At 49.3% G+C, this 22,295-nt stretch overlaps 1 pseudogene; it reads left to right on the top strand.

The window, feature by feature from the left end:
• Positions 1 to 22,295, top strand: part of LOC141083299 (aldo-keto reductase family 1 member C1-like) — a 43,972-nt pseudogene that overhangs the window by 7,669 nt on the left and 14,008 nt on the right.

Raw genomic sequence — 22,295 nt, 5'->3', positions numbered from 1 at the left:
TCTGTTATACCAGTCTTCTCAGACCACAGTTCAAACCACACAGTTTGTCTCTTACGATACCCCACAAGTCTTTGTTGGCACCACCACAGCTCCTGCTGTCACCGATCACCGGCACCACAGGCTGCTGTTCACACACACAGCGGCTGGACTCACTGAAGCTCCTGCTGCGCCGTCTTCGTGGACCCGCCGATCCACCGGAAGCCGCTTGTCACCTTCGTGGCCCCACTGAGCCACATCAAGCCGCTTGTCACCTTCTTGACTCCCACTGAGCCACCGCAGGCTGAGTCGAGAAAAAAGAAGAAAAAACACACCACAAAAAAACTCAAAAACTCACGTGTCCTGACTGTGTGCTATTCAGGACGCTCCTGTCTCCACCTGAGACCGTCCAACACACAGGGCGCACCAGGTGCGATTCAGGGAGCGACCCTCCTCCCAGGGTCTCCCCACACACCGGCCTCACCAGGTCCAGGGGCTCGGCGGGTGCTCTTCAGGACATCTGTCTCCACCTGAGACTGCCCTACACTCGCGCCTCACCAGGTCCAAGGTCACACCACATGCTCCTGGGATCCGACTCTGCTCCCAGGGCTGACCCTCCAGGACCTTTCCTCACTGAAGACTCCAGGATCACTGTCTTCCTCACTGACCCAGGTCAGTACCACACGAACACCTGTCCGATACCTGTGTCGGCCACACGGGTCACCGTTTTACTCATTGACCCAGGTCAGTACCACATGAACACCAGTCCGTTTCTCCTGTGTTGCCCACACAGGTCCTCGGGTACCTCTTCTCCGCAGAGGCACCCTAGCAATCACCAGTCTCTTTCTCCTGGGGAAGCGGCCACACTGAGCTCACCGATCCGGACAGTGCCTTACTCACTAGGCCGCCCCACGGTTTTCCAAAACCACAGCCGAACAGTGGCTTCCCTACTTGCAGGCCGTCACAGGCTTTGCTCACACATGGCCAGTCAGCAGCGTATCACACGGCTTCCACAACCGTCAGCCCTCCTGGCTCAGCGTTGCTCTTTGCCACCGAATTTTGCCGTCCTTATCCGTTGCTCCCAGCAAAAAGGCTACACCATTGCCCATAGCTTCTCCACCAATTGTGAGGTAGCGCTGTCATCTAGTAGGGGATAACTCGCTTGGCAGCGAACAAAACACATCCGGCACCAGGTTTTCCATAAAAACATAGCAGTCCATGCGGTTTATTCACCTTCATAAACCACAGCAGCAATGTACAACAGCTTCATATCACCAGCATAGCGTCCATTAAACAGGCGATTCAGCCCCAGTGTTATCTCACCCGTCAGGGTTCCTTATGTGGCATATCAGGACGTTTTATGTTAGTTCCCTCCAGGGAGCTCTCCGGCACACATCGCCCTTGCACACGCCCAGCCGCTCCACAGGCTGATAGTGAGAGATCCTTCTCCTCACGGGACCTTCCAAACTGGACCAACCTGGTCCCAGCATTCACTCCTTGTGACCTATCCTGGCTACGTTATATGGTCCGTAGCCACGCCCACTGGGTCACATGGCTATGACCTCATCACAGGTCCTTCAACTACTCACATAGCCTTTTACTATAGGTGTTATCAGACACACCCCTGGGTGGGTTTGTGGGCAGCTAGAACCCGCCCATCTCTCCAGCTGCCTGATGGCTTCTCCCTAACACATAGGCACGAAAGATCAGCTCTGCTGATCAGCACATAACCAAGCCTTCATCTCAAAGCCACGCACTTTGAGACACACCACGGCCACTCCGTATTCTGCCACTCATCCTCTCTCTTGGGACATCCACACAGCGCCCCCTAGTGGACACAGTGGTCATTACACCACACATCTCTGTGGTCTTCTCAAGCTAAGTGTTTCCCCCACATTTGTCTACCCTCTCTGTCTTTAGATTTAGTAGGGAATGACTAGCGCACACCTTGTTTCCTTCCTATGTAGGGCCTATTTCTACGGTCTGGCAACAATTAGGTTCCTGCTCAGCGATAAGTGCGGAACGTATATAGGGACGTTTAGGGCAGACAGGGTGAATTTAGATCTGCCTAGGGGTCTCCACTCTCCTCTTTCCTAGTGTTTGTGCTGCCCTTCTTTTTTTCCATTGTTGTGCACTTACCTATCCGTCACCCAGCGTGACATTAACAACAGCCATACACGAACTTTTTAAAAGAAAAAAAAACCTGACTTTTTTTTAGGTTTTTTTGGTGTGTTTTTTTTTCTTTTTCCGGGTTAATGGATCCGATTTCCGGTTTCTTTGCTGCTCTGCAGAGGTTGTCACAGGAGGTCAGTGACCTTTGTTCTGAGGTTCACCAGCAACAGCAGCAGCTCCTACTGTGGGGGACTCTGCGGGTAGGCCGGTCCAGCTTGAAACCAGAATTGCCCTCATGGAAAGGTTTTCAGGATGTAGGGACAGGTTTTTGTTTTTAAAGAAGCATGAAAATTGTATTTTAAACTTTGTCCTTACTCCTCTGGGGATGAGGAGCAATGAGTAGCAATTGTGATTTCACTAGAGTTGAGCGAAACGGGTCGAAAAATTTCAAAAGTCGCCGACTTTTGGCAAAGTCGGGTTTCATGAAACGAAACCCGACCCTAGGATGAGGTCGGCCACGAGGTCGGCGACTTACGCGCCAAAGTCGCGTTTCAAAAGTTTGTTTTGCGCTCTTTTTCAGCCAATCAGGATCCACGGACACTGTGGGGAACGTGATGACATAGGCACGGGTCACCACCATCTTTCAGAAGGGCATGCAAGTGATTGGCTTGCTTTGGGGGGCGTCACAGGGGGTATAAAAGGGCGTGCACGCCGACCGCCATGTTACTCATGCTGATCTCAGAATAGGGAGAGCTGCTGCTGCTGATGATTTTGTAGGGAGAGCGTTAGGCAGGGAAGAAGACACCAAAAACTGCTTCTGCTGCTAGCGATTTTGCCTGTACAACACACCAGTCACTGTGTGTGCAGTGCAAGGGGAGGCTATATAGTGGTGTATCAGTGGTGTTGGTTGTTGGGCTGCCTTCTAAGGCTTCCTGACATTCCTGCATTGCTGTTTACCCACTGCTCCGCAAACTGCTTTTTTAAAAGCAATCCAAATTTTTTTTTTTGTCCTGCTGAGAAGAAAAAAAAACTGCTTCTGCTGCTAGCGATTTTGCCTGTACAACACATCAGTCACTGTGTGTACAGTGCAAGGGGAGGCTATATAGTGGTGTATCAGTGGTGTTGGTTGTTGGGCTGCATTCTAAGGCTTCATGACATTCCTGCATTGCTGTTTACCCACTGCTCCGCAAACTGCTTTTTTAAAAGCAATCCCAATTTTTTTTTTGTCCTGCTGAGGTACTGAGCGTGCATTTTTTCACACCATACAGCGGTGTACGCTCCTCACACAGTACCGTGTAACGGCTGTTATCACAGCCACAGTGAAGCTATCAGTGTGTCACTCTGTGAGAATAAAACGAGGACATGTTCCGTTCTTACAGACCTGCACTCTAGGGAGATTCCTATTCTGCCCAATTCTACATACACCTTGTAGTTTGTGATACACTAGCCAATTTCTGCCTGTGACATAGCGCTGTGATATTCAGTGGGCCTCACACAATCCATAAGTGTCCAGTGTCCACAAGTGTGTGCAGAAATTCAAAATCTCCCTTATCCTCTAGTCACTTTGGTCACAGCTGTGCCATCGAGCCTGTGACAGAGTGCTCAGATATTCAGTGGGCCTCACACAATCCAAAAGTGTCCAGTGTCCACAAGTGTCTGCTGAAATTCAAAATCTCCCTTATCCTCTAGTCACTTTTGTCACAGCTGTGCCATCGAGCCTGTGACATAGCGCTCAGATATCAGTGGGCCTCACACAATCCAAAAGTGTCCAGTGTCCACAAGTGTCTGCAGAAATTCAAAATCTCCCTTATCCTCTCGTCACTTTTGTCACAGCTGTGCCATCGAGCCTGTCACATAGCGCTCAGATATTCATTGGGTCTCACACAATCCAAAAGTGTCCAGTGTCCACAAGTGTCTGCTGAAATTCAAAATCTCCCTTATCCTCTAGTCACTTTTGTCACAGCTGTGCCATCGAGCCTGTGACATAGCGCTCAGATATCAGTGGGCCTCACACAATCCAAAAGTGTCCAGTGTCCACAAGTGTCTGCAGAAATTCAAAATCTCCCTTATCCTCTCATCACTTTTGTCACAGCTGTGCCATCGAGCCTGTCACATAGCGCTCAGATATTCATTGGGCCTCACACAATCCAAAAGTGTCCAGTGTCCACAAGTGTCTGCTGAAATTCAAAATCTCCCTTATCCTCTAGTCACTTTTGTCACAGCTGTGCCATCGAGCCTGTGACATAGCGCTTAGATATCAGTGGGCCTCACACAATCCAAAAGTGTCCAGTGTCCACAAGTGTCTCCTGAAATTCAAAATCTCCCTTATCCTCTAGTCACTTTTGTCACAGCTGTGCCATCGAGCCTGTGACATAGCGCTCAGATATCAGTGGGCCTCACACAATCCAAAAGTGTCCAGTGTCCACAAGTGTCTGCAGAAATTCAAAATCTCCCTTATCCTCTCGTCACTTTTGTCACAGCTGTGCCATCGAGCCTGTGACATAGCGCTCAGATATCAGTGGGCCTCACACAATCCAAAAGTGTCCAGTGTCCACAAGTGTCTGCAGAAATTCAAAATCTCCCTTATTCTCTAGTCACTTTTGTCACAGCTGTGCCATCGAGCCTGTGACATAGCGCTCAGATATCAGTGGGCCTCACACAATCCAAAAGTGTCCAGTGTCCACAAGTGTCTGCAGAAATTCAAAATCTCCCTTATCCTCTCGTCACTTTTGTCACAGCTGTGCCATCGAGCCTGTCACATAGCGCTCAGATATTCATCGGGCCTCACACAATCCAAAAGTGTCCAGTGTCTACAAGTGTCTGCTGAAATTCAAAATCTCCCTTATCCTCTAGTCACTTTTGTCACAGCTGTGCCATCGAGCCTGTGACATAGCGCTCAGATATCAGTGGGCCTCACACAATCCAAAAGTGTCCAGTGTCCACAAGTGTCTGCAGAAATTCAAAATCTCCCTTATCCTCTAGTCACTTTTGTCACAGCTGTGCCATCGAGCCTGTGACATAGCGCTCAGATATCAGTGGGCCTCACACAATCCAAAAGTGTCCAGTGTCCACAAGTGTCTGCAGAAATTCGAAATCTCCCTTATCCTCTAGTCACTTTTGTCACAGCTGTGCCATCGAGCCTGTGACATAGCGTTCAGATATCAGTGGGCCTCACACAATCCAAAAGTGTCCAGTGTCCACAAGTGTCTGGCGAAATTCAAAATCTCCCTTATCCTCTCGTCACTTTTGTCACAGCTGTGCCATCGAGCCTGTCACATAGCGCTCAGATATTCATTGGGCCTCACACAATCCAAAAGTGTCCAGTGTCCACAAGTGTCTGCTGAAATTCAAAATCTCACTTATCCTCTAGTCACTTTTGTTACAGCTGTGCCATCGAGCCTGTGACATAGCGCTCAGATATCAGTGGGCCTCACACAATCCAAAAGTGTCCAGTGTCCACAAGTGTCTGCAGAAATTCAAATTCTCCCTTATCCTCTCATCACTTTTGTCACAGCTGTGCCATCGAGCCTGTGACATAGCGCTCAGATATCAGTGGGCCTCACACAATCCAAAAGTGTCCAGTGTCCACAAGTGTCTGCAGAAATTCAAAATCTCCCTTATCCTCTCGTCACTTTTGTCACAGCTGTGCCATAGAGCCTGTCACATAGCGCTCAGATATTCATTGGGCCTCACACAATCCAAAAGTGTCCAGTGTCCACAAGTGTCTGCTGAAATTCAAAATCTCCCTTATCCTCTAGTCACTTTTGTCACAGCTGTGCCATCGAGCCTGTGACATAGCGCTCAGATATCAGTGGGCCTCACACAATCCAAAAGTGTCCAGTGTCCACAAGTGTCTGCAGAAATTCAAAATCTCCCTTATCCTCTAGTCACTTTTGTCACAGCTGTGCCATCGAGCCTGTGACATAGCGCTCAGATATCAGTGGGCCTCACACAATCCAAAAGTGTCCAGTGTCCACAAGTGTCTGCAGAAATTCAAAATCTCCCTTATCCTCTAGTCACTTTTGTCACAGCTGTGCCATCGAGCCTGTGACATAGCGCTCAGATATCAGTGGGCCTCACACAATCCAAAAGTGTCCAGTGTCCACAAGTGTCTGCAGAAATTCAAAATCTCCCTTATCCTCTCGTCACTTTTGTCACAGCTGTGCCATCGAGCCTGTCACATAGCGCTCAGATATTCATTGGGCCTCACACAATCCAAAAGTGTCCAGTGTCCACAAGTGTCTGCTGAAATTCAAAATCTCACTTATCCTCTAGTCACTTTTGTCACAGCTGTGCCATCGAGCCTGTGACATAGCGCTCAGATATCAGTGGGCCTCACACAATCCAAAAGTGTCCAGTGTCCACAAGTGTCTGCAGAAATTCAAAATCTCCCTTATCCTCTAGTCACTTTTGTCACAGCTGTGCCATCGAGTCTGACATAGCGCTCAGATATCAGTGGGCCTCACACAATCCAAAAGTGTCCAGTGTCCACAAGTGTCTGCAGAAATTCAAAATCTCCCTTATCCTCTCGTCACTTTTGTCACAGCTGTGCCATCGAGCCTGTCACATAGCGCTCAGATATTCATTGGGCCTCACACAATCCAAAAGTGTCCAGTGTCCACAAGTGTCTGCTGAAATTCAAAATCTCCCTTATCCTCTAGTCACTTTTGTCACAGCTGTGCCATCGAGCCTGTGACATAGCGCTCAGATATCAGTGGGCCTCACACAATCCAAAAGTGTCCAGTGTCCACAAGTGTCTGCAGAAATTCAAAATCTCCCTTATCCTCTAGTCACTTTTGTCACAGCTGTGCCATCGAGCCTGTGACATAGCGCTCAGATATCAGTGGGCCTCACACAATCCAAAAGTGTCCAGTGTCCACAAGTGTCTGCAGAAATTCAAAATCTCCCTTATCCTCTAGTCACTTTTGTCACAGCTGTGCCATCGAGCCTGTCACATAGCGCTCAGATATTCATTGGGCCTCACACAATCCAAAAGTGTCCAGTGTCCACAAGTGTCTGCTGAAATTCAAAATCTCCCTTATCCTCCAGTCACTTTTGTCACAGCTGTGCCATCGAGCCTGTGACATAGCGCTCAGATATCAGTGGGCCTCACACAATCCAAAAGTGTCCAGTGTCCACAAGTGTCTGCAGAATTTCAAAATCTCCCTTATCCTCTAGTCACTTTTGTCACAGCTGTGCCATCGAGCCTGTGACATAGCGCTCAGATATCAGTGGGCCTCACACAATCAAAAAGTGTCCAGTGTCCACAAGTGTCTGCAGAAATTCAAAATCTCCCTTATCCTCTCGTCACTTTTGTCACAGCTGTGCCATCGAGTCTGTCACATAGCGCTCAGATATTCATTGGGCCTCACACAAACCAAAAGTGTCCAGTGTCCACAAGTGTCTGCTGAAATTCAAAATCTCCCTTATCCTCTAGTCGCTTTTGTCACAGCTGTGCCATCGAGCCTGTGACATAGCGCTCAGATATCAGTGGGCCTCACACAATCCAAAAGTGTCCAGTGTCCACAAGTGTCTGCAGAAATTCAAAATCTCCCTTAACCTCTAGTCACTTTGGTCACAGCTGTGCCACCGAGCCTGTGACAGAGCGCTCAGATATTCAGTGGGCCTCACACAATCCAAAAGTGTCCAGTGTCCACAAGTGTCTGCAGAAATTCAAAATCTCCCCTGTCCTATAGACACCTTGTACCTTGTTTTACATTAATATATAGTTTGTTGGATTTTGTCTACATTTCTACCAAAAATGAGGAAGGCTGGTGGAAGAGGCCGTGGAATTGGGCGGGGGTTGGCAGCTGGTAATGATGGTGTTGGTGGTGGATCTGATGGTAGTGGCAAGAGCAAAATAAGACCGAATGCAGGAGGTGTTGAGCCTGCGTCATCGTCTGGCTACATAAGGCCTCGAACGCTTAGTTTTCTAGGAGTTGGCAAACCGCTTTTAAAGCCAGAGCATCAGGAAAAAGTTTTGTCTTACATTGCTGACTCAGCCTCCAGCTCTATCGCCTCCTCTTCTTCAGTTGTAAAAAGTAAAAGCACTGAGTCGTCATTGGAGGCTCATGTTCATGAACCACACCTTTCCTTGTGTCCTTCACCCCAACCAAGATTTAAGGATGACGCAGGCCATTCTACTGATTACTCCATGGAGCTGTTTTCACATACCATGCCTGGATTATCAAGTGAAATGGTGAATTACCCAGGCCAAGATGAATCTGACATGGAGTGCACTGATGCACAGCCGCTGATGGATGATTCTGCTGGTACATTCACTCAGAGAACTACATTGTCCTCGCAGTGTACAGAGCCAGATTCTGACCCTGATGAGACTCAGGTGCCCCTTCCCGCACACTATACCACCATACACGGTGACACAGAGGAAGGTGCACATGACATAGAAGAGGAGGTGATGGATGACCCAGTTGTTGACCCAGATTGGCATCCATTGGGGGAAGAGGGTGCTGCTTCCAATAGCTCAGATGAGGAGCATCCACAGCAGACATCGACATCGCAACAGCTGTTATCTGGCAGGCACGGAGCACTCCAAAGACAGGTTCCAAACATCAAAAGAGTTGCTGGACAGCTTGTCCAGAGGGTCAAAAGATCACAGTGTGCTAGGCCGCAAAATGTCTGCCAAAGTAGGAAGAGTGCAGTGTGGCACTTTTTTGAACAAAATCCTCATGATCAGGCCAAGGTTATCTGTAAGAAGTGCGCAAAGACCTTTAGCCGCGGGAAAAATCTGAAAAATTTGAATACCAGTTGCATGCTTAGACATTTAACCAGCATGCACTTGCAAGCGTGGACACAACACCAAACCTCAAGTGCCACATGTGCAACTGATCACAACGAAGGTAGTCAGCAACGCTACATTGTTTCCCCCACTGTAAGCCCACCGGTTAGCACAGCAGCAAATGTTGAGGTGTCGTTGCAAGGCCACAGCAGTCAGGGAATCCCACTGTTATGTCAACGAAAGACTGATTCTAGGCCATCAGAAAGAACACCAACTCCATCACCAACCCTCTCTCAGTCCGCCCTGTCCACCGCTACTTCCACCATATGCAGCTCTCAAGTCCAGCTCACCCTCCCAGACACTATGAGTAGGTCAAGAAAGTACTCAGTCTCTCATCCGCATACACTGGGTTTGAACGCCCACATTGCCAAACTAATCTCGTTTGAGATGATGCCCTTTCGATTGGTGGAAAGCGCAGCTTTCCGCGAACTCATGGCCTATGCAGTACCACGCTATGACCTACCCAGTCGCCACTTCTTCTCTCGCAAAGCCATCCCAGCCCTCCACCATCATGTGAAAGACCGCATTGTCCATGCACTCAAGCAGACAGTGAGCGGAAAGGTGCACCTCACAACTGATGCATGGTCCAGTCGGCATGGCCAGGGCCGTTACGTGTCCATCACTGCGCACTGGGTTAATGTGGTGGATGCAGGGTCCACAGGGGACAGCGGTGGTGGGACAGTGCTGCCTAGCCCACGGTATAGGAAACAGTTGGCTGTAGGCGTTCGACCCTCCTCCTCCTCCTCCAGAAGCGAAAGCTCGTCCACAGAGCGCAGTCGTAAGAGCACTCCATCTGCAGCTGCCACTGTTGCACACGAGGTGTCCCCCTATCGAGCAGCTAGTGGAAATCGTCAGCAGGCAGTGTTGCAGATGATGTGTTTGGGCGACAGACACACCGCCGAGGTGCTGGCCGAGTACTTTCAGCGACAAACTGAGTCATGGCTGGGCAGTGTACATCTTGAGGCAGGTAAGGTAGTTAGTGATAACGGGCGTAATTTTGTGGCAGCCATAGCCCTTTCAAAACTCAGCCACATACCTTGCTTGGCTCACACCTTGAACTTGGTGGTGCAGTGCTTCCTCAAAAATTATCCGGAGTTAACAGCCCTGCTCCAGAAGGTGCGAAGACTGTGCGCGCACATCCGCCGGTCGCCTGTACACTCCGTTCGTATGCAGAAGCTGCAGCGATTGCTCCACCTTCCCAACCACCGCCTCATTATCGACATTGCAACAAGGTGGAACTCCACCCTGCACATGGTGGAGCGGCTGTGCGAGCAGAGGCAGGCCATAATGCATTTGTGGGAGGATACATGGCCAGGCACTTTGAGAGCAGACATGGAGTTGACCGGTGTGCAGTGGTCGAAGCTGAAAGACCTCTGTAAAGTCCTTCAGTGTTTTGAGGAATGCACACGGCTGGTAAGCGCAGACGACGCCATCCTAAGCATGAGCATCCCACTTATGCGTCTGCTCATGCAAACTTTGACGCACCTTAAGGAGCAGGCGTCTGCAGCCAATGTTGATGAGGAGGAAGAGGAGGAGGGAATCCTTGATGACATTCAGCCATTGTCTGCTCAGGGACCTCTCCTGGACGAGGTGGAGGAAGAAGAGGAGGAGGAGGAGGATGATGGGGATGATTACTTAGGGGAGGAGGATGCATCTCGTGGGGCAAGTGAAAATGTTGGCGTGGCAAGGTCTGGTACAGGGTTTGTGCGTGACTGGAGGGATGTGGATTTGCCAGAAAGTGCTCCTCCAACCAGCACTCGCAGTGCATCATTGACACCGGGAACATTGGCCCACATGTCAGATTATGCCTTGCGGATCCTAAAAAGGGACCCCCGCATTGCCAAAATGATGAACGATGACGACTACTGGTTGGCCAGCATCCTGGATCCACGCTATAAAGGCAAATTACAAAACATCATGCCACAGGAGAACCTTGACCTAATATTGGCTAATAAACAAGCAACTCTGGTAAATCGGTTGCTTGAGGCATTCCCAGCACACAGCAGCGGTGATGGTTCTCACACGAGCCGTACGGGCCGGGGGCAGCTTGGCAGAGGTGTTCGTGGTGCACACAGCAGAAGTGGCGTTGGAGACAGGGGTTTCATGACAATGTTGTGGACTGATTTTTCAAGTACCGCTCACACAACTGGTAATACTGCATCGATGGAAAGTGACAGGAGACAGCAGTTGTCAACTATGGTTACAAACTACTTTTCCTCCCATATCGATGTTCTCCCACACAGGTCATTCCCCTTTGACTATTGGGCCGCTAAACTGGACACCTGGCCTGAATTGGCACAATATGTCTTACAGGAGCTCGCTTGCCCAGCTGCAAGTGTGCTATCGGAAAGAGTCTTCAGTGCAGCTGGATCAATCCTGACAGAAAAAAGGACCCGTCTGTCAACCCAAAATGTGGATGATCTAACCTTCATTAAAATGAACCACGCATGAGTTTCCAAGGATTTTGTCCCACCTTCCCCTGATGACACATAGGGTGACAGAAAAATGGCTTGCTTTGGTCCACCTCTTCCTGGGACTTGACCTATTTCACCTTTTGCATCAGCTGAATGTCCAACATCAACATATGCCACTTTCTAAAACTCCCTAACTGTGCTGCCTCCCCCGCCATGGCCGGGGTCACCACCTAGCGCACGACACCGTGCGAGTGCCGTTGCCCTGGACAGGTGGGTAGGCCGACTCTTGGGCGCGGGCACTGGCACAGGGTCCTTCATAGTGCAATCAAGTGTCTCTGACGGTGGTGGTGCACACCCGCCGTCAGACACACTGCCGTACTATGAGGGGCCCAGTGCCAGTACCGACGCCCACGAGTGGGCCCCCTTTGCTTGGGCAGGGCCCCAGCATTTGCAATCTTTACCTCTCCCTGCTCCTCCGCTGTGTAGTCTGGGCCGTCAAATCCATACTGTGCCTGACACCGTCTGAGCCTGCCTCCTGATGTATAGACATATATTTTGAATGTGTACGCTATCCATACATGTTATCCGGGGAAGCGGTACCCTTTCTAACCTTTGTGCAATCACGTGCAATCCATACTGGGCCTAACACCGTCTGAGCCTGCCTCCTGATGTATAGACATATATTTTGAATGTGTACGCTATCCATACATGTTATCCGGGGATACGGTACCCTTTCTAACCTTTGTGCAATCACGTGCAATCCATACTGGGCCTAACACCGTCTGAGCCTGCCTCCTGATGTATAGACATATATTTTGAATGTGTACGCTATCCATACATGTTATCCGGAGATACGGTACCCTTTCTAACCTTTGTGCAATCACGTGCAATCCATACTGGGCCTAACACCGTCTGAGCCTGCCTCCTGATGTATAGACATATATTTTGAATGTGTACGCTATCCATACATGTTATCCGGGGATACGGTACCCTTTCTCACCTTTGTGCAATCACGTGTAATCCATACTGGGCGTGAGAACGGCTGGCGAGCTGTTAAGCAAGCTACAGCACCTGTGGTTTGCACACGTAAGTTTTTCATTTTTTCAGGAATGACGGTTAGGCCTAATTCCGGAACTGCGGTTGACCTGCACTTACTGGGAAATCATTGTTCGCGGGTAATAATTGTAATCAGTGATCCCCATCACTAACGTTGTTCAGCGGGTTATCTGCACCTGTAAGCGACAAACGCTGGCCTTTTCAGTGTAGCGCACATGCAGCCACGGACATGTGAGGGCATGACACACCAGTTATTGGCCAATCTCATGTGCCAGAGCCTCACGTGTCCCTCTAGTAAGCTGGACTCGGACCGCGGGGCATGACGGAGTCTCGTTCGTTAACGGAATTAAGCTTGCAATGTGTGCATCTGTTCTGTAGCTGGCATGGTTGAGGTTTCCCAGGTGGAGTCGAATTTAACCGTAGGCTCCACTCCTGGTGGTGCCCTTCTGGACATTCCTTTAAGGTTCAGCTTTGCAACCATACTGCCCACGTAAAAAAACACTTTGCCTTCATGAACGCTGTTTGGAGGGTCATGACTCGTGGGAATAACGCCGCCCAATCAGTTAACCTGCTAGAGAGATCGTTCGTTGCTCCCAAGCATGACATCACACTCCCTAGGAAGAAGGTAATGCCACTGTGGCGACCGTACTCCTGGTGGCGACACAAGTGCACTGATGCCCAGCCACTGCTCGATGAATCTGCTGGTACATTGACCCAGACCACTACATTCCCCTCGCACGCTACACGACCTGAATCTGACCCTGATGAAACTCAGGTTACCCTTCCCATATACAGTTCCATCTTACACGGTGACAAAGAGGAAGCTGCAGATGAAAGTGCAGGTTCGGCCCACCCGCCATCAGACACACCACCGTACTATCAGGGGCCCTGTGCCAGTGCCGTCGCCAACGAGTGGGCCCCCCCTGCTTGCTCAGGATCACAGCACTTGCAAAGTTGAAATACTGTGCAGTGAGATGGTAGATGGGGACGACGAGGAGTCCAGACAAGTACAGGGATTCCCTAGCGAGGAGACTTATTTGATTGTTTTCAATGTTGGGACAGCAATTTTTGGGGAGCACTATACTCTGGAGAATGATAGATGGGGCCCACCATACACTGGAACATTCCAAAGGTGGACATCAGACACTGGAGCAGCATTTACAGGGCCCATTATACACTAGAGCATTAGAAATGGGGCCCATTATGTTTGGAGCATTATTTGGGCCCATAAGACAGTGGAGCTTCATCCATGGGGACCAACATATACTGTAGCATTATGTGGAGCTCATCATATACTGTTTCAAACATTATATGGGACCAATGATTCTGTATGGAGAAATAGATGGGCCTCGTCATGAGATGTAAAAAGTGAAGTATTTTTCATTGTACTATAACGCTATTTCTCTGCCGTATCGGAGCATGATGAGTTGTGGTATGTGTTAAAGGGGCGCTCTTTCGCCCAGGGCACATGAAAACCTGCAGCCAGCCCTCCCCCCCACAACTTTAGCCAAATAACCCCCATTTTTCAGTGCGTAACTTGTATTATGAAGTTAATTAAGGTTGACAAGCTTAAGTAAGAAGAATTGATGCTTTTGGCATTCAAATGGGCACTGTAGGTGTGTTTCCTGTCCTCCTCTCACTGCCGACTTTTATTCCCCATTGACTTACATTGGGTTTCGTGTTTCGGGACGACCCTGACTTTTCCCTATAATCGGACGATCTTGCTCGACCCGACTTTTGGAAAAGTCGGGTTTCACGAAACGAAACTCGACCCTAAAAAACCAAAAGTCGCTCAACTCTAGATTTCACTGTTGCAGGGGGATCCTCAATCCTGGGTTTTTTCTCTGCCACAGGCTTCTATGTGTCTTCAGTCCATAGAAGGGTTTTTCAGGGTTTTAGCCTTTATCCATGATGATTCTGACCGTATTTCCTTGGCTGAATCCAGGCTCCATCGCCTTCAGCAAGGGAATCGTTCAGTGGAGACATATAGCTCTGAATTCCGCAGGTGGGCAACTGATACCAAATGGAATGACCCGGTCTTAGAAGCCAATTTTGTCAATGTCTTACTGACAGGTTAAAAGATGCCTACGGGGCGGTTATTTGAACCATTTGGTTTGCGCCGTAAAGTAATTAGGGATCATCATAACTCTGTAATTGCTGGTCATCCAGGTGGTAAGGCATTAGCGGACCTCCTTTCTCATAATTTTTGTTGACCAGGGTTGCATTGGGATGTGGTTGAACAGGTATCTGCTTGCAGTGTTTGCGCGAATTCTAAAGAATCGCATACTCGTCCGTCTGGTCCTCTTCTTCCACTACCCATTCCTAGCAGACCATGGACACATTTCTCCATGGATTTTATTACTGATCTACCGGTATCGGCAGGCAAGATTGTGGTTCTGGTGGTTGTAGTTCAGTTCAGTAATATGTTGCATTTCATCGCTTTACCACCACTTCCGAACCCCAAGACTCTTGCTCAGGTTTTTATTAATGAGATCGTGAAGCTTTACATTGTTCCCTCCAATGTGTTGTCAGATCGGGGACTCAATTTGTATCTAAGTTCTCAAAGGCATTCCGTACTTGACTGGGGGCACAGATGTCCCTTTCCTCTGCTCTTCATCCTCAGTCGAATGGACAGATCAAGCAAACTAATCAGAATTTGGAGACTTTCCAAAAATCAGTAGGATTGGGCATCTTACTTACCATTGGCCGATTTTGCTATTAATGTAATAATCATCGTCAAGAATCTACCGGCAGGTCACTGTTCTACGGTGCATACGGCTACCATCCGCAGTTTGGTACTTTTTGAGAGCAATGGGCTTCGGGAGTTCCTGATGAGAAACGTTTTGCTTCATCACTCTCTTCAGTGTGGCGTCGGGGGGGGGGGGGGGGGTCAGAGTAATTTGAAGGTCATGAGAGACAGGTATAAACGTATGGCTGACAGAAAACGCTCGCCAGGTCCGAACCTGGGTGTGCATGACTTTGTGTGGTTGTCTACCTGGAATAATCATAATAATCATAATCAAGTTGAAGATCCCTTCCTGGAAGCTGGGACCTAAGTTTATTGGCCCCTATAGAATAACTGCCGTCATTAACACTACTAGCTTTTCGTCTTGAGTTACCCCAGACTCTTAAAATTCACAATGTGTTCCACACGTCTCTGCTCAAGAAGTATGTTGAACCTCTTAAGTTCTCTCCCCTGTAACGGCTCCAATCATAAATGATGGTAATTTGGAGTTCCAGATTTCAAGGAGTGTTGATTCTCATCTTCAGCGTCGTTCCCTGCAGTACTTGGTCCACTGAAGGGGTTATGGTCCAGAAGAGAGGATGTGGGTTTCAGCATCAGAGGTGAATGACCCTAGACTGGTTCATTTGTTCCATGCCTCTCATCCTGAGAAACCAGGTCTTGAGTGTCCAGAGGCCACTCGTAGAAGGGGCGGTACTGTCACGTGTGTGTCAGGTGTGACAGACAGTCATTCTGGATCCGGCTGTAGAAGGTCTTTGTGTTTAGCTCAAGTACCTTCTTGATTTTTGCATCTCTTTTATGGAGCGATATCCTTCTACCTCTAGGACCTGTCACGGGTCCTTCTCCGATACCACACAATCAAAAGAGCTTGGGAAGTGGGAACAATCCCAAGACCTTTATTATAGGCAAAACTAAAAGGTTCATAAACAGTCCACCACACTGTGGATACAATAGTCCAGAACAACAATGCAGTTCAGTAACAGGATGAATGTCCAAGGAGATGAGAGTCCAATAATCCAGCAGACAGAGGATAAAATGGGTCCATATGCTTCCCCTTCTCTCTGACGTGCCGTCTTCACACGATCATCATCACCACACAGTGTCTGGCTTGACCAGCTCCTGTCCTCCCCAGCCCCCTCCTTATGTCCAGGGGTAGTTAGACAGGTTGGGAGCGATTTTCAGGCCTTCCAGACATGACAAAGGTACCTTGGGGATTAAGGCACTACATGGTGTTCAACAAGAGGCATAGATATGTGGCGCCCCCAGGAGTATGGTCGCCACAGTGGCTTTGCCTTCCTCCAGGGGAGGGTAATGCCAGGCTTGGAGGCAATGATGGGTCTCTCTCGCAGTCAATCTATGCATGCAACACAGTTCCACTCCAGGCCAGCAGGGGGAACTCTGAACTGGGATTAAGGGGAGGAGTGCTCTCTGAGGGCTAAGAGGAAGGAGTGTTCAGTTAGTTTGCGGAGGGTGAAGTGTGCAAAAGTGTGGAAGGAGCGCTGAGATAGAGCTGAGAGGAAGAGCTCATCTCTGGAGAGAGCGCATGAACTGGAGCCTGGTCTCCACGGTTGTACGGATTCTAACGGTCCTGCAACAGACACCAGAGGAGTAGGAGGCTGTAAATGCCCTACTCCCATCTAAGACTTGAGGGCACAACAGCAGCTTGAATGGTGAGCCAGGACTCAGGAGAGAGGAGTCCCCGAGATCGGCTACAGCTGTCTGCCATGCAAGTAAGGTTCTTGAGAACATCTGTGAGGAGGAACTCCAGTGTAACTCAGTACTAGGAGTACTTCATTCAAATAAGCGCTAATAAGGAGACTGCACAACCCATCTGCTGAGAGAGAATCCCTGAACTGCTTCCAGGCTAGCCTGCTCCGTTACCATCTGTAATCATGACCCTGGACTGCATCTATCAAGTAAAGGTACAGAAATTGCACCCCGTTGTGTCTTGCCTGCTTCCTACCTTTCCGGCACCGCTACATCCCCGTGCCAACCACATCTACACTGCCCTGGGACTACAGCTTCACCTGTGAGGAGCTTTTACATCTTTGCTGTGCCATACCACCAGTCCCAGTGGATCTGCATGCAGCGTCGGCTTAACAACTCCCTTGCCGAGCACCACAGGTGGCGTCACAAACTATTCCATTAACTACATTCCACCATTTCAATTCCCCATTACTTGGGCGCCCAGGGCCATGGACCGGGTCACCGCTGCTGTGACACATCCCACTGACACCGGCCCGGTACCAAGTACCCCACTGCCCTGGGAGGGCGACCCAGATACAGTCAGGCTGCAGACAGTAAGTGAGCTAATTCAATTATCAGACTTTTAGAAGGTAATTGAGAATCTAGACAATATGGGGAATACACGGAATGATACAAGACAACAAGAGAACACTATGGAAATCCGTAAAATAAAAATAGACACAAAATGATACCCACATAACATATCACACCATCACAACCTCTCCCCCCCGTATAATAAGCGAGCACGCCATGAGGTCTACAGAGACCTCTGGTCTGCTCACTTTAGTCCATATTGCTCAATCGTTTATAGTTCCTTGTACAGTGGCAGGGGTAGGTTGGCCTGGGGAGCCTATGGTTCTTCTTGTCGAGACAGTCCATCGGCGTTCTGGTGTTGGCTTCCCCACTTGTATTGGATGGAGAAGCTGTAGGGTTGTAAGGATAAGCTCCACCGCAGCAATCTTCCATTGTCCCCCGATACACGGTTCAGCCATGTGAAGGGGTTGGCACTCCTTTTCAATAGTGGCATAGGCAACTTCCCGATCCAGTAGTTTCCGACTGGCAAAAGCAAGAGGATGTTCTTCTCCGGCGGCGTTCACTTGGCTAAGTACTGCCCCAATCCCAAAGGTGGATACATCTGTCTGCACGAGCAACCTGCGCTTATAATCAGGGGCAGCCAAGACAGGAGCAGTGTTGAGGGCGGTCTTTAACGCTGAAAAGGCATCCTCGCATGCAGTCGTCCACGTCACATTCCTAGGCAAGTTCTTGCGGGTCAGGTCGGTTAGGGGCTTGGCCAAGGTGCTGAAATTAGGAACGAATTTTCCATAGTAACCAGCAGTTCCTAAAAATGCAAGTACCTGCTTTTTAGGCTGGGGTCTACACCAGTTGCTAATGGCTTCCACCTTGGCAGGCACAGGCCTTAGGGTCCCACCCCCTACTCTATGCCCGAGGTACTGCACCTCAGCCATCCTTATTTGACATTTATCAGGGCGAATGGTCAGCCCTGCAGTAAGGCTACAGTCTAGCATTATGCCCAAGTGTTTAAGATGTTCCTCCCAGGTTGTCCTAAAAATGGCAATGTCATCCACAGGCAAAGTCCTGACATTGATCTAACAGTCGATCTACCAGTCTCTGAAAAGTAGTGGGGGCAGTTTTCATCCCAAAGGGCATTCCCAGGATCTCCAAAAGCCCAAATGGAGTAATGAAGGCTGAGCGCTCCCGAGCGTCCTCCGTTAGGGGTATTTGCCAGTACCCCTTGCTCAAGTCTAACATGGTCACAAATTGGGCACTGGCCAGATGATCCAATAGATCATCAATCCTGGTCATGGGGTAAACATCACTCTTGGTGGCATCATTTAATCTTCTGTAATCAACGCAGAATCGTGCTGTACCATCCTTCTTCGGTACCAGGACGACAGTAGAGGCCCAAGAACTGCGAGATGGCTGAACAACTCCCAGTTGTTTCATCTCCTCCAGTTCGTTCTTTATCATGCCTTGAACAGCCTCTGGAACCCGGTAGGCAGCCTGCTGGATAGGGCGTTGTCCGGGGGTTTCCACATGGTGGCTGGTGAGAGTAGTCTTCCCCGGCTATGAGGAGAAAGCAGCAGCCCTCGGCCTTAGTACGACAAAAATATCGTTCTTTTGTATATCCGATAAATGGGAGCCCAGGGGCACTTGTTCCAGTGATCCTCCTGCTTGGGCAACCTGGAGGAGATCTGGGAGATACTCGTCGTCGGCGGTATCACTAGGGGGGGTGGCAGACAGCTAGAACAGGCAGAGATCGGTCGTGGTATTCTTTCAGCATGTTAATGTGGATGGTTTTCTGTCGTCGACCGCTAGAGTCCAGGGCAATAATGTAGTTAGTGTCATTAATTTTCTTAACAACCTGATAAGGGCCTTCCCACACTGCTTGAAGCTTGTTGGCAGGGGAAGCAGTAATCATGAGCACTCGTTATTCTTCCATAAATTCCCGGGTCCTGGCATTACGGTTGTACCAGGTTTTTTGTCTGGACTGGACTTCTTTCAGAAGAGTGAGAGGCCCACGGAACTTCCGGCAAAACAGTAGTTCGAAGGGAGAGAACCCTGTGGACTCTTGGGGAACCTCCCGATAGGCGAAGAGGAGATGTGGCAGATATTTTTCCCAGTCTTTTTCAACATCAACAAAAGCCCTCAGCATATTTTCTAGGGTTCCATTAAAGCGTTCACATAGTCCGTTGGTCTGCGGGTGGTATGGGATGGTGCGAATGGCTCGAACACCACAGGTATGCCAAAGGGACTGGACCAGATCTGACATGAACTGAGTGCCTTGATCCGATAATATTTCTCTAGGAAACCCTACCCGGGTAAAGATGGTAACAAGGGCCTCGGCTACCTTTGCTGCTGTAATACTAGATAGGGCCACAGCTTCAGGATACCGAGTGCCATAGTCCACCACTGTCAGAATATATTTTTTCCCTGACCGGCTGGGGTGGGCCAGAGGACCTACGATGCCGACAGCTACACGTTGAAATGGTTCCTCAATTATGGGCAGGGATTGCAGGGGTTCCTTATGTCGGGCTCCTGGATGCTGCATTTGCTGGCACACATCGCAGGTGCGGCAATAATGGGCTACTGACTGAGAGATGCCAGGCCAGTAAAAACTTTGGGTGAGTCTCTTTTCAGTCCTTTTCCTCCCTTGATGTCCAGCCAAGGGGTTGTCATGGGCCAGTTGGACTAGCTGTACCCTGTACTTCTGAGGGACAATGAGTTGCCTGGTCGTTGCATCAGGGTTGCCCTTGTCACTGACCTTTGTTACACGATAATACAGTCAGTTTTCTTGAGTGAAGCCATCCCCATTATCTCCCATGCGCCCAGTTTCTAAGGGCTGCTAAGGTAGTGTCACCCTTTATTTCTCTCCTGAACTCCTCTCTGTCCCAAGACTCTCCCAATGTAGTAGCAGCGAACGTATTGCTTACCAACTCTGATGCGGTTCGTGGTGGTTGCTCACCGGTGAGGTCCGGATGACGTAGTGCTTGAAGGGCCTGTAGTCGGGTGACTGCTCCCACAAATTGGCACTGTAACTCCCCAATGTCGTTCCCAAGGAGGATATCTGCAGGAAGTCCTCCCATAACTCCAATCCAACACAGTTTTCTCCACAACCATAATCCAAACGCACAGAAGCTCGCTGTATATATTTGCGGGCATCCCCCGCCAGGACAATGGGAATTCCCGGACCCTGGTGAATTGCCTCGGGTCGAACCACATAGGGGTCAGCGATAGTCAGGACTGCCCCCGTGTCTCTAAATCCTGACTGTTATGAACAGGTCACCGAGTTGGATGGCAGGAATAGGCTAGGCCACCAGGAAACCAGAAAGGTTGGTAACTTAGCGGATTGCAGACCCCTAATCCTAACAACACAACTAGCAGTAGCTGTGGAGCGTACCTGCGATGCCCTAGATGCCTCGGCACAGCCAGAGAGCTAACTAAGCCTAAAGCAAGATGGGTGAGATCTAAACTGCCCCGGAGTAGACCCCAAAGGAATAGATAGCCCCCAAACATATATTGTCGGTGAGACAAGATGAAACACAAACACAGGCAGAAAATAGACTGAGCAAATGATGGGGCCAAACTGACTAGATAGGATAGGAAAGGAAAGACACTGTCTGCAAACCCTAAAAAAATCCAACACATCAGATGTACAAAACAAAACACTGCGGTCTCACGACCTCGCCCCCACTATATCAGCATTCTGGTATGAACTGGCAGCAAAGAAAAAGAGACTAATATAGCAGGGGACTGAACAAACTGACACAAGCTGTAAAATATGGAGCGGGGTCCAGCACAGCCCCCAGCAGGGAGCAAGCTAAACCCTCACAACAAGCAGAAAGAGACAAAACCAAATCAGATGCAAAGGATTAGCAAATGAACAACTTATCTGAACAATGCAGGATCAGGGCAGGAGACATCAGACCTCAGAATGCACAGAAAAGCAAATCACCAGCAGGGATTGAAGGAAGCCTGCTGACTTAAATACTCCAATCTGTAATCCCAGATCTCCAATCATCATCATCATTATCCGGCCAGCTCCACTACCGTCAGTAACCACCAGAGGGAGCCCTGACCCAGAAGTAAGAGAATTCACACACCTGACACTTTGTATCCATCAATCATGACATCCTGCAGGTGGCGTTGACATTGCTCAGGAGGGGTATCTATGGTGCCATCGTCGGTGGTCCACTCTGGTAGGGGTGGTGGTAGCTTTTCATCTGGCGGGATGGAGTGCACAAGATGCACTGGATGAGGTGGAGCTGTGTGGGGCTCCACATTCTGCTGCTAATCACAAACCTGTGCTGAAGGTTTAAATACATTCAATTGTGGAAGCTCATACTTGCCTCAGTCTTATTGGAAGCTCTAGCAATCGTTTAGTATCTTCCCTGAGGATCCTTGGAGGATTGTTGGTGTGACGACTCAAGCTAAGTGCTTCTCCCTCTTCCGTCTACCATCTCTGTCTTCAGGTTTAGTGGTGACTGACTAGTGTCTACCTTGTCCCCTCCCTCTGTAGGGTTTATCGCTAGGGTCAGGCAGGGATGTTCCTGCTTGGCGATTGGTGCGGAACCTATTTAGTGATGTTTAGGGCTGCAGGGTGATTTCAGATCTGCCTAGGGGTCTCCACTCCCCACTTCCCTAATGTTTGGGCTCTCCCTTCCCTCTTCCCATTGTTGTGCACTTACTTATCCTTCACTAAACATGACAGCTGGAGATGATCCCAGATCTCAGCTTCTCTAGAGTCATTATAGATGTTCTAGAATAGATCCAGATTACACTGGAGCTTAAAGCTGGTGTCACATATCCTGCTGGATGGGACATGGATCAGAGCCTAGACCTCAGAGGTCTTAAACTTCATAAACTCTTTGAGAACTTTTCCAATATAGATTCTGGATGGGATGTTCTCCTCTGGTCCTGTGTACTTTAT

This window comes from Dendrobates tinctorius, unplaced genomic scaffold, assembly GCF_039654945.1.
Source record: "Dendrobates tinctorius isolate UK_male_01 unplaced genomic scaffold, ASM3965494v1 ptg000020l, whole genome shotgun sequence".
In the NCBI taxonomy this organism is placed as follows: domain Eukaryota; kingdom Metazoa; phylum Chordata; class Amphibia; order Anura; family Dendrobatidae; genus Dendrobates; species Dendrobates tinctorius.
This window is presented reverse-complemented; position numbering and strand designations above follow the sequence as displayed.